The sequence below is a fragment of the Rutilus rutilus genome (assembly GCF_951802725.1).
Source record: "Rutilus rutilus genome assembly, chromosome: 1".
Taxonomy (NCBI): Eukaryota; Metazoa; Chordata; class Actinopteri; order Cypriniformes; family Leuciscidae; genus Rutilus; species Rutilus rutilus.
The window spans coordinates 4,522,318-4,534,457 of record NC_140209.1 but is presented as its reverse complement, the minus strand read 5'-3'; the positions used below and the strand labels follow the sequence as shown (position 1 = coordinate 4,534,457).

Here is a 12,140-nt window from a genome sequence, read left to right as displayed (position 1 = left end):
CCACCCCTCCCTCCCTCACCTGTCCACAATATTTTGTATTGGGTTTAGTTTATTTCATATAAATTTAAAAAATAGAAATCTTCATAAACATTTCTTCTTGTAGGCTAATTTTGTTCCACACAGGCTAAGTTTCATTTCTTTTTGTTGAAAAGTTTTTTGCAAATATTGTAAATGTTTGCCATACAAGCTAGTATCTTTCTTTTTGGGGGGGGGGGGGGGGGGGGAATTGGCATTGTTTTTTTTAAATCAGTTTACAATCTTTGTTGAAATATGTAGCTAGCTAACTAAATTTATGAGGGGCATACAAAAAGGGAACTCAATTCCCCATTAGAATGACTTAAATGGCTGTCCCAGTTTGCCAGTAATACCCTGTCCCAGTTTAACAATACGCTATTGGCAAACTGGGACAGTGTCAAAATCACATAAAAAACAACAAAAAAAGATTCATATGAATGTGATTTTTACAAATTCTGATTCACCATTACATCCTATAACAAAATATATAACAATTACAAATGATCCATGAGTGTTTTAATTTTTATAAGCTTAACAATATTCACCTCAGAATGCTATGTCATTTTACTTTACCATCATGATTCACTGTAAGGTTGTTGAATATGGTGTGCCACACCCCCGGAAGTGATGTCATAGCCACAGAATCTATATTTTTTTATCACATACTTGCTTATGATAAGCTCAGTGTTGATTTTTAGCAATGGAATGATTTACATGTAAAGATAGAAATTAAAAAGCTTAACTGTCCCACTTTACCCATTGTCCCACTTTACCACTACTCACCCTATAATTGGATTATCTACATTGTGATTAAGACTAGTCAATATCAGGGGCGGCTGGCCAAGCTGCCCGCCTGCGCCCGCGCTCATGCGCACCTATCTCCATGACTCCATCAGACAGCGTCTATCGGCCTGGCTAGCTGGATGCTAATGCCTTGTTTTGCTTTCCGTGATTACTTTTTAAAACAACAGGGACAGATCCAACATGGACAGTTACCGAAGTGAGGGACCTGTCTGAGAAAGTAACTAAACTTTTTGAGTTAAATTTCAAATGCAAATGGAAAGTTTGTGCAATTTGTTTTTGTGTAAGAATGCTTCAGTCTTGTAATATGGCATTAAATAATTACTGACTTTTTCACAGAGCACTGGTATCATGCAGTTTGTGTTAAATTGTGTAATACTAATAATTATTTGTAATATTATTATTATTATTATTCGTTTTACAAAGATATGTAAAGGCAGTGGTTCTCAAACTGGGTTTGTGGTGGTTCTCAAACCGTGAGGTGACAGAAGGGGGTGCGGGAACAAAATGCTGAATTTTGCCGTTCCTTTAACGTTAATACTACCTCATCTTAAAATATGATTTAAACTGAGCATGCATTTCTCTCAGGTTAAATGCTGTAAATACATGACATACGATCAAATTACCTCATCTTTTGCGGTCAAAACTTTCTGCATTTAAGCAGCGTGTATAGGCCATATGACAGGTCTCGTACAGATTGCTGCCTCAGCAAATCGCGCTATACTGCCGTTCTCGACAATGTACGTTACCTTTGTAAAAGTAGGGATTTAAGTTAGGGGTAAGTGTACCCATTAAGCCCACCAAAATCTAAGTCTAGGTTTTTTTCATAGATATTGACATAGTTTATAAGAAAAATTATTTGTTAAAATGCAAGATCAATCTCTCATTTGAAATTGTATTAATTAGTTGATGTACATTTTAGAATATAAAATTAAGATAATTTAGGAATAAAGTCAGAAGTCTGGCATGGGCTTAATTGGTACTTTTGGCACCATTTAAGCCCGCATGTGTTCCAAATAAGCCCACATCATCTTTGATTCACAAAATATAAAAAATGTAAATGATTTTAAAGAAGTAAAACATCAATATATTTATTTAGTGACAGGGAAGTATTAAAAAACAATAATTTTGCTAATGTTTGATTAGAGCCCTGGGTATGATGGGTTGGTGTTAGTGGCCGGTGGTCTGGAGCTTTAAGTCGGCTTGACTGGAGTTGTAGCTGGAGTCAAGCTGGAAGTTTGACCGGGTGTATCTCGGGAGCCAAGCCGAGTTAGGGCTCCATACTCTGGGCTTAGGGGGACCTCCTAGTGGGCACCCCACACAGGGAGTCTGGAGCCTTAAGCCAGCTTGGCTCCCGAGTTATGCCTGGTCAAAGGTGGAAGTTAAACTGGGTGTATCTCGGGAAGGAAGCTGAGTTGGGGCTCCAGACTCGGGGGTTTCAGAGGGTCTCCTAGTGGGCCCCCCACACCGGGAGTATGCAGCCTTAGGTCGGCTTGACTCCGAGGACTGTGGGGAATATAGGGTCCCTCTGGGAGCTCTCCATGCCCGGAATATCAAGCCTTAAGTCAGCTTGGCTCCCGAATTATGCCCGGTTATACATAAAGGACTTTAGGACAAAACGGGCTCTATCTCATTTGAATGAATGTGTGTAATTTGTGTGTAAGTAGGGTAAGGTTAAAAGGTTAGTAAGGTAAAAGCACACAAAGACATGTTATCATTAAACACTTTCAGAAAATGAATCAGTTTGCAATTAGAGGGATTCCTCATTGAAACACATCAGGTGGGCTTAAATGGTTCCACAGTGAGTAATGGTGAAAAAAGGCAATGTTTTCCTTTAAAAATGTAAGATATGTTTACAAATACATGCATGGAGCTTAAATATACTGTGGACTAAGTATCATAGTAATTTTCATTGTGCCCACATTGAGAAATGTTCAGTTTTTTTCATTCAAGGTTAGCTTGTGTTGGCTCTAGTTTGCATGCGTTTTGTGGCACTGTACCATTTAAGCCCATCTTTAAAAAAAAGTTAATTTATAAAAGAAATCTTCTCTACAAAACTATTTATGATGTATTTATTAGTAAATTAATGTAAAATGAATCACAAAACATTTATTGTTTGCAGTTCACATGCTTAATTCTTTGGCAGTGCTAAGGCTAATGGTTTGACCTAGAGATTAGCTTTGAACGCAAGCTAATAAAACTCATCTTTCAATTTAAAAGAAAATGATATAAAATGATGAAGTACTATTTGTTCATACACAAAAAACAATACATTTATCTCTTATTTTACATAATATCAATGTAATTTCCAAAGAAATGGCTGAAAATTGCAGAAATGTGTTGATTTCTGAAGGGTCTAAAAACACCAAAGTTTTGGGGTGACTTTGTGTGAGGTCCCCTGAGACAGCATGCACATGGGTGGGGCTAACTCAACATTGCCAAATGTGATTGGTATGCAATAAAAAATGTCAGTGAAGTAACAAATCACTGGATTGGTTAAAATAATAAGCAGCATAAAATATTATTTTCTCTTTTTTTAATTTGACTTGAGAGTTGAAAGTGGGCTTAAATGGTACATGGGCTTAATGGGTACACTTACCCTAGCACTTACTAGCATGAAGAACAAATATAGACACAGGCTGAGCATGGAGATCGATATAAGATTCAAACTCTCTTCGATACAAACACAGACTGTGTTTGAGTTCCTGTGTTTAATGTTGATCACATTATATGAAGATCCACACAATTGCGAATGTGACATTGCTTTTATACAACAGTTCAACAAACGAAATATTAATATTACGTGATGTTCTTTTTTAACACAGTTGTCAGTATTTTTACAATAAATTAATAGCTCCAATGAAAGCCACAGCAGAACTGCAGCACACAGCAATGATTGTGAACGAATCTTTAGAGTCAATGATTCAATGATTAATTCATAAATACAGCCACTTGATGACTGAATGACTCGATGACTCATCACCTACTGGCGGTTTTAAATTTAATATTTAAAAGCATCACTTCGTTTTTACCATCATTGCATATTTATCTATTTCACATTTTTTTTTTAATTCAAAGCATTATTTATTTTATAAAGGTATTTGTAAAGGTAAAAATCGAAAAAATTTGAAAAAAATCGATTTAAGGGGGCAAATATAGTCCCTTACTGAAAAAGGTGTGACTGAAGAGTGGGGGTACGCAGAAGGATATTAAAGCCTCTTGGGGTACAACTGTAAAAAGTTTGAGAACCACTGGGACTGGGTTAAGGAATAGAACAAAATAAACATCAAAGCACAATACACATACCAAGGGCAGAAAGTAGGCCTAATACTCCCATGGTTACCAATATATATATATATATATACAGTATATATATATATATATATATACACAATATACCAATATATCAATATACATCTACAATGCTATTTTGACTAGACATAATATAGGCTATACATTCGAGATATCTACAATGCTATTACCCAGATAGCACCGACTATTTGATGTGCGTGTTTACATCTGGAACACTTTTTAAGAGTGTTTGCTCATGCATCAGACCGGTGGCGTGGTGCACTTTTTGGTTTGCTGACCATCACTTTTTAATTTTCACTTGTTGTGGATATTAAGAAATGACATTAAATGTTATTAAAATTAAGGATGAACTATATGTATATTCATGAATAAAATGAGCATGGACCACAAGTCCATGAAATTGTTGAGGCATTTGTCAGCAACCTGCCCGTGGGCCGCTGAAACTGATGAGCAGAACGCCGCGGACCGCCAGATCTGCACCCGTGAGCCATGGTCCAACTGCTATTAACTGCACATTCACTAAGTTATAAAATTCACTGGAGGGTAAAGTTTGCGTGGCCGTCGTCAGATTTGGAAGTCGCTCAAAAGGCTCTTTCGCGGTTGTGGCTTCAGTCGACTTCAGTGAGGTGCGGTGGTTTATGATGATACTCCGCTCTATATTTCTTCACGCCCAGACGAAACTTACCAATTCACAAAGTTAATGGAATGCATAGCTGATATAAAAAATTGGATGACTCGTAATTTCCTACTTCTAAATTCTGAAAAAACAGAGATTCTAATTATTGGACCAAAAACTTCCTCACGTAATAATCTAGAATACTGTCTAACACTTGATGGCTGCTCTGTCAAGTCTTCGTCGTCGGTTAGGAGCCTGGGTGTGCTCTTTGATATCAGTCTTTCATTTGAAAGTCACGTGTCTGTAAAACCGCATTTTCCCATCTAAAAAAATATCTAAATTACGCCATATGCTCTCATTGACAAATACGGAACAATTAGTTCATGACATCAAGGCTAGATTATTGTAATGCTATTATGGGTGGCTGCCCTGCACGCTTAATAAACAAATTACAGCTGGTCCAAAACGGCCAGTTGATAATACCTAGAATATCAAAGTCGACTGCTGGCGGTAGATCCTTCTCCTATTTAGCACCGAAACTCTGGAACAGTCTTCCTAACATTGTCCGGGAAGCAGACACACTCTGTCAGTTCAAAGCTAGACTAAAAACACATCTCTTTGACCTAGCATAAACATAACACATTATAGACTTCTATAATTCAATGTTAGGCTGCATAGATTAGATCAGCCGGAACCGGGAACACTTCCCATAAATCCTGATGTACTCACTACATCATAGGAAGGATGGCGTCTACGCTAATATTAGTCTCTTTGTCCAGTCCTGAAGTGTCAACTAGTCTCTCCCCTGTGAAGACCTCCTTCCCTTTACCTCTATACAGATAAAACGTTGTCAGGATCATTCCGGTTCACGTGGCTTTGCAGACGCAACAAAAATTTCTAAATTATAAAAAAAATTAGGCCTAACAAGTAGTTTGTTGAGAGTTGATTTGTGAAGGACTACACGCCTGCGCACATATATATTCAAACATGCATATATTCAAACTCTCACAATTATATAGCCTCATAATTACTCACAATGGTGAAATTTTGTTGCATCATTTATTGCTTATATTTTTGCCTTGCCATCAGTTGTGTCAGTTATTTACAGTATGCACTGTAACCGTTCATCTGTGAGACAAATCAGTTTACATCAAACTCAGCACTACACTAAAAACAGGTGTGCTTATGTTTAATGTCTTTGTGAATTGAGTTTAATGAGTGTGATGAGTTTAAGTATTCTAATAAATATCTCTACTGTTTCTCTAATCTGTACTGTTTCTCTGTGTCTTCACCACACACATTTTAAAAAATATATTTTAAAAGTTCTCATCACACATTAAAAATGAATCCAAAAGATAGACAAAATGTATCAAGAGCATAGATCATGCTCTACTGCATATAGAAATTCGAGTTATTTATTTTCTAATAAGCTCTTACCCAAACCAATATTAAATTTCAGAGTGTGACAGGTACAGTTCAGCATTTGGTCCTTAGGGCAGTTCATTTATCTCATTGACAAATGTATCATTATTGTACATTGTGGAAAACCTGATAAAACTAGTTACAAAAATGATCTTAGACAATTCTTGAGTGGCAAAAGTTATTCTATTTTTAAATAACAGCTGTATATTGAGATGTGGTGAAACGACATTTGTTCATTGCAGGTCGGGGAAAAAAATGTAAATATTAACAATTTACAACAACAACTCTTGTAATCTAAGTTTGTCCTCTTACAGACCTTAAAACTAGACAAATTATTTAAACTTATGAGACTGTTACATGACTTTTGAAGACGTTTCTTCACAAGGCTAAAAAAGCCCCTAGTTGAAGAAACGCCCATATAGCCATGCATGGTAATGCATATTGCAGTAGGCTATATTGAAAAATATAAGCACTAGTTTCCCATATATGGAAATGTATTATGTAGCCTACAGTGCAATATATTCCCATATGTTTGTTCCATAAGGGTGAAATGACAAGATCGGAGCTTTTTTGTTGAATGTTGTACACATCCCCATCTCAACAAACTTTCAAGACTATCAAGTTTATAAATGACCAACTTCTAAAAACAAATTGCTAGGTGTCTTTGTAAAGACATGCTCGCTTATTGCTGCTGTTAGGCAACCGCTTCCAGTGTGAAGACTCTCGCGAGGCTGACGCGGAGCTCAAGCTGGCGGTGTGAAACTGCCGTTAGGAAGTGCTTTCTCTTCCCCTTTAAGCATTCGCGCTTAGTCTCACTGTGGAAGCAGACGGGAAGCACAGTATCTTTCGCTCTCTCATACACGTGCTATTTTCTGTCTCTTTGTGGCATTACCACAGTGTAAATCGTGTTAAAACGTTGTTGATAAATACTTCATGACGTGTATCCGTGTAATTAGCTAACTCTGAAACTGGCGCTTTTAATCGTGATACGTCTGTCTCTTCATTCGCGCGTGTGTTTGTCCATGCAGGAGTGAGAGAGCAGGACTTCCGGTGTGTTTTGCTCATTTCGCCTCTTACTACTCTTCTTTAAGGTATGTTTGCAATCTTAATATAATTTGTTTTAGTTTTAAGTTTCAATGTGATTGAATAGCAGTCTAAGATGTAATATTTGTTTGACTAACATCATCAGTTAGGGGAGAGCAGGGACAGGTTGGCACACTTTTCACTCTCTGTCATATTTCATATGCTATATGTTAAAATAGTCTAACCAGTAACAACTGAAAGGTTAAGATCTCAGCTAAACAACAGATACACAGATACTATAGTTACAAAGAATAAGGTGACAAATATAAAGAACTTGAGCAATTAATTCAAAACTGAAGCAGAAAAAGATTCAACAGAATTTCTGCCCATTTTTAACCAAATGATTAACCAAACCAAAAACAAATACAGTTTGTATAGTATGTGTGTGTGAGTGGCACTGATAATGTATGATGGGGGGAGGGGGTGTATGGTGAGTGGCACTGAAGCTAAACTTCCCCAGGCCAGCTATTCTCTTAAAGGGGTCATATAATGGTAGGCTACATGCTTTTTTACAAGCTGATTGTACTGAAATGTGTGTTGGCAGTGCCTGTACACAACCATCATAAAATGATAAAAATCCATCCAGTGTTTTTTTTTTTAAATCTTCTTATATGTTTTCCCCATCTCAAATCAAGCTGTTCGATTTTGTGTAGGGATGCACCGATGCATCGGCTGAACATCGGTAACGGCCGATATTTGCCTCGTTAACTGCCATCGGCCATCGGGAAATAAAAATGACATTCGCCGATGTCACATGGGCGTCAGTTTGGTTTGATATGCTGGGGACAGAGACGCATTCGGAAGTGCATTTTCAGAAGTGCTGGGTACAATGACGCATTTATTTATTTATTTTCTATGAGAAAACTCCTTTTCTCGAGAAAAGAACGACCATGGTGTGTAGCAGAAGAAGCGGCGGAGTATGCACGATCCGCGAGTGCTGAAGACGTTCTGCACGGCTTTGATGGGTGCGCAGGAGGGCACAAATGGGCGGCGACCGCTTCTTCCAGTGGCGGGAGCTTTTCCCTCAGCGCCGTCAACAGATAGAGCGTTAATAGAGCAGATACAGTTAACTGTACACACCGCCGCCGACTTGAGCTGCAAAGAAGCTCTGGCCTCCCTGTCAAGGACGCTTGTCAAAAAGTACGGGGAAGCTTGACCGCTCTGAATAGTGAGTGAGAGCGCGCGCGCGGTCGGGGCTCTCTCTTTCTCTCTCTCTCTCTCTCTCTCGCAGAAGAGCGCGTGCGCGCTTAAAATTTTATATTTTAGTATGAACATTCACCCGTGTTTTTTCCCTCATAAATGCGAACACGAAAAATAAAATGAATATTATAATGTTTTTTTTGTTGGCTCAGACAATGATTACCAAATTTCTCTCTCATATTGCTCCTCATAACAACTGAAAAAGAACTTATAAATAAGGTTCAACCAGAAAGTGACATTAAAGGTTTTTTTTGTTTCATAAATTGGTCTGATTGAATTTGTGCTCATTCTAGGATATTGTGATCAAGAGCCGAAAGACTTGTATGTTTCCGTTGCACAAAGGAAGGAATAAATAACAAAAAGAAAAAACATCGGCATCGGCCAAGTTGTTATGTTAAACATCGGTATCGGTATCGGCCCAGAATTTCCCAATCGGTGCATCCCTAATTTTGTGACGTCACAAAATCGACGCCCCCCTCCCACGATTGTTGATTGACAGCAGCGTTTCAACACAGACCCACCCTCGCTCATGAGCGAGCTGTCAATCATAGTCCGTGCATCATTGTTGATACGCTGGAGCACTGTCTATGAGCAGAATGGCGTCTAAGCGATTGTGGTGTTCTGTTCTTGGGTGTAATAACGAACACAGCATCATTTTGATGTTCCTAAATCTGAACCGCTGAAGACGCAGTGGCTGAGTTTGTTTTCGAAGGGAATATTCCCCACGATCAACGTCAATGCTGTCATGTTTGCGCGAATCATTTCACACACCAGACTGCTTTACAAACAAGGTCAATATAAAGCTGGTTTTGCTAAGAAGCTGCTCCTGAAAAAAGGATCCGTACAAACTATTCGTGTTCCTGCTGCACCTCCAGAAGAAGAAGTGTGTGTAACGTTTTATTAACCTTTATATTAATATTAATATTTATATTAATCTTTGCAAATCGCTTGCTTGCACGCTTCACGATGAATGTGGCTGTTTACACTCAGGGTACATTACAGCATGTTTTCTATTTACGACGTTCTCAATATAATTCATAATCCCACGTTTATAATGAACAACGCGTTATGGTTATTGTGTTATTGTGTTACAAACGGTGTACGCACAGAAAAGAGGGGCGGGGTGAGCAAAGCTCATTATCATTTAAAGACACATGCACTGAAACGGCGTGCTGAAAACAGAGCTGTTTTTGATCAGGTAAAATGTGTTTTCTTACAATACTAATGAGAATTTTTTATTAAAGTATATAACAAACTTTTAATTTAGACCCTAAAGAATCATATTAGCTTGTACAAAAATGGCATTATATGACCCCTTTAACATATGTAAATTGTGTGTGTGTGTGTGTGTAGTATTAGGACGATATGGATATGGATTTTTTAGTGCCGATACCGATTTTTTTTTCATCAGCCTTAGCCGATGACCGATACGGGCTGCCGATTTTCTTGGGCCGATATTTGGAGCCGATACTGCTTTTGCTCACTCAATTTACATCATAAAAATGACACAATGATGATAACAAATGTTACAAGTCTCAATTTAAAAAAGGAACATTTATTTAACTTAAAAAAACAATATTTGACAAATATTAAAAACGTGAGGTAGAACAAGTAAAAAAAAAATGTCAGTGCTGAAAATACTGAAAATAAATATTTAAGCATAATTCAAATACCAAAAATAAATATTTAAGCATAAATAAAATAATTACACAAGTGCAAACTGTACAATACTTAATTTTAAAAGTAACCAACTATTTACAACCTAGTCATTTAATGCTTAGGCCTAAATTTTAGTGCACTTAACTTAATCTCTTGTAGAGCAAATGGCTTTCCTAAGAAAATGGCTTTTCCTCCATTTTAAACAAAACAAAAACGATTTTAAACCAAATAGATTCTCAGTTTATTATGAATTAGGGACTGTTCACATATCGCATCTAAAAACATGTCGAAAGCACGGCCGCGCCGCGTTCTCCTTTCTACAAGCGTTTGCGCTCCCGTGGCGTCTGTCGTTGCTATGCAACCATGAAGCCCTTGTCGTGGAAATTCTTTCTCAACTTTAAATAGTAATTGGAAGACAGATGGAAATGTCAAAAGTTATAAAGATCTTTATTTCTTGCAAGAAAGGCTGTTCACACATCAGTCAGAGTCTGATATGAGAAGCACGCTGACTTCTCCTTTTTGCCCAGCTTATATACAGAAAACTTATCACACTCATTCTAACACCCCGCTGCTATACGCACACACTTACACACATATGTCATTAAAAACTATTGAATATAGATTTTCCAATGCAACACCTTTGCTCTTAGTGCAAGCGAGCTTATCTGTTTTTAGAAAGAACAAACTGTCCTTTCTGCAAATTACATTTTGACCTCATTCTTCAGCAGTAAGGAAGAAGATGATATGCAACTTGCAGTTTCTTCAACACCATGTATGGTATAAGCTGGCTAGAATAAAAATTTCCATTACATTCCACCCCTTTTTCATATCTTGAAAACAAAATAAACAGAAATACATTTTTAAGAAATAAAACAGAAATAAATGAAACACTCTTTCATTTGAAAATCATCCATCATCATAGTTGCCTAGTTTGGCCTTTCCTATAACAATTATAAGTCAGTGACTTTAATACCACCTAATATCTCTAATCATACCATGTTCCATCTTCTACTTTATAATACCTGTCAAATATTCCTTTAATTAGCATCCTAAGTTGTAATTAAAATACCACCTGTTTCCAATGTTACCACATACACATACCATCTTCTCCATCTTCTTCCCAACATTCTATCTTCAAGCAATCTAATTCTATTTTCAGTAAAAAACTAAACATACCATAGTACATTGCCTTTTAACTTTGAATCAAGTTTCATTATCCTTTGCTAAATTTCTAATCACATTGATCTATTAGGCCTTTAACAGGCTGATACTGCTGATTAATCATTTTTCTTAACCTTATTTTGCTAGCTTTTAATTCAAGTAGGCGATTGTTTTACTTAGTCAGATCTATTTAAGGATCTGTGTAATAAAATATAACCAAAAAAGTTCTATAATTTTCATTTTTATCCTTAACACAAATATCAATAATTGTATTATCTTGTTTCAAACAATGTCATTAATTTTAAAATTAACTCAGCTCAAACCAGCTCTTGTCATTTAATCTTTAATTACATATCTTCCTGCAGTCCTATTTTTCCAGAATTAACTGATGGACATAACATGTTCTGCCTCTATTTGTTGGCAATGCGAATAGTTCATAATGAATCCATTGATCCAGATCATTAAATCTATAACTTCAGAATTAAAAAAGCTTTTTAGAATTTTGCTTTATGAGCAAATATTCTATTTCACTGAAATGTCTTAACTGTTTAGATTCATTTTTAGTTTAAATTTAACATGTTTGGGTTACATTGTTCTTGGTCTAGGTTCTAACTTTGTGCACCCTACATAATTTGTTTTAATGCGTTGAAGACTTTTCATAACAAAACGAGTCCAGATTTCATTTCTGGAAGCCGGGCTAAATAAGCAAGCATTGTTACTGTATTCCTAGATAGACTAGACCCGCAGTCACCTCTCAGATATCAAATACAGACATTAGACAATACATGAAAGGAACATTTCAATAATCACACTGGTAACTTATTTAACTAATAATAATTCAGAAATTCAAATCTGTTTCCCAAAATCAATC

The 12,140-nt window shown here is 36.8% G+C and overlaps 1 protein-coding gene across 1 annotated transcript in view; it reads left to right on the top strand.

Annotated features, from left to right (window-relative positions):
* The first annotated feature begins 6,973 nt into the window (after positions 1 to 6,973).
* LOC311301897 (uncharacterized protein) overlaps positions 6,974 to 12,140 on the top strand; it is a 29,851-nt gene continuing 24,684 nt past the window's right edge. Inside the window, exon 1 of the mRNA XM_084427299.1 lies at positions 6,974 to 7,257. The gene's annotated coding sequence lies outside the window, so the exon portion shown is untranslated. The remainder of the gene's footprint in view (positions 7,258 to 12,140) is intronic.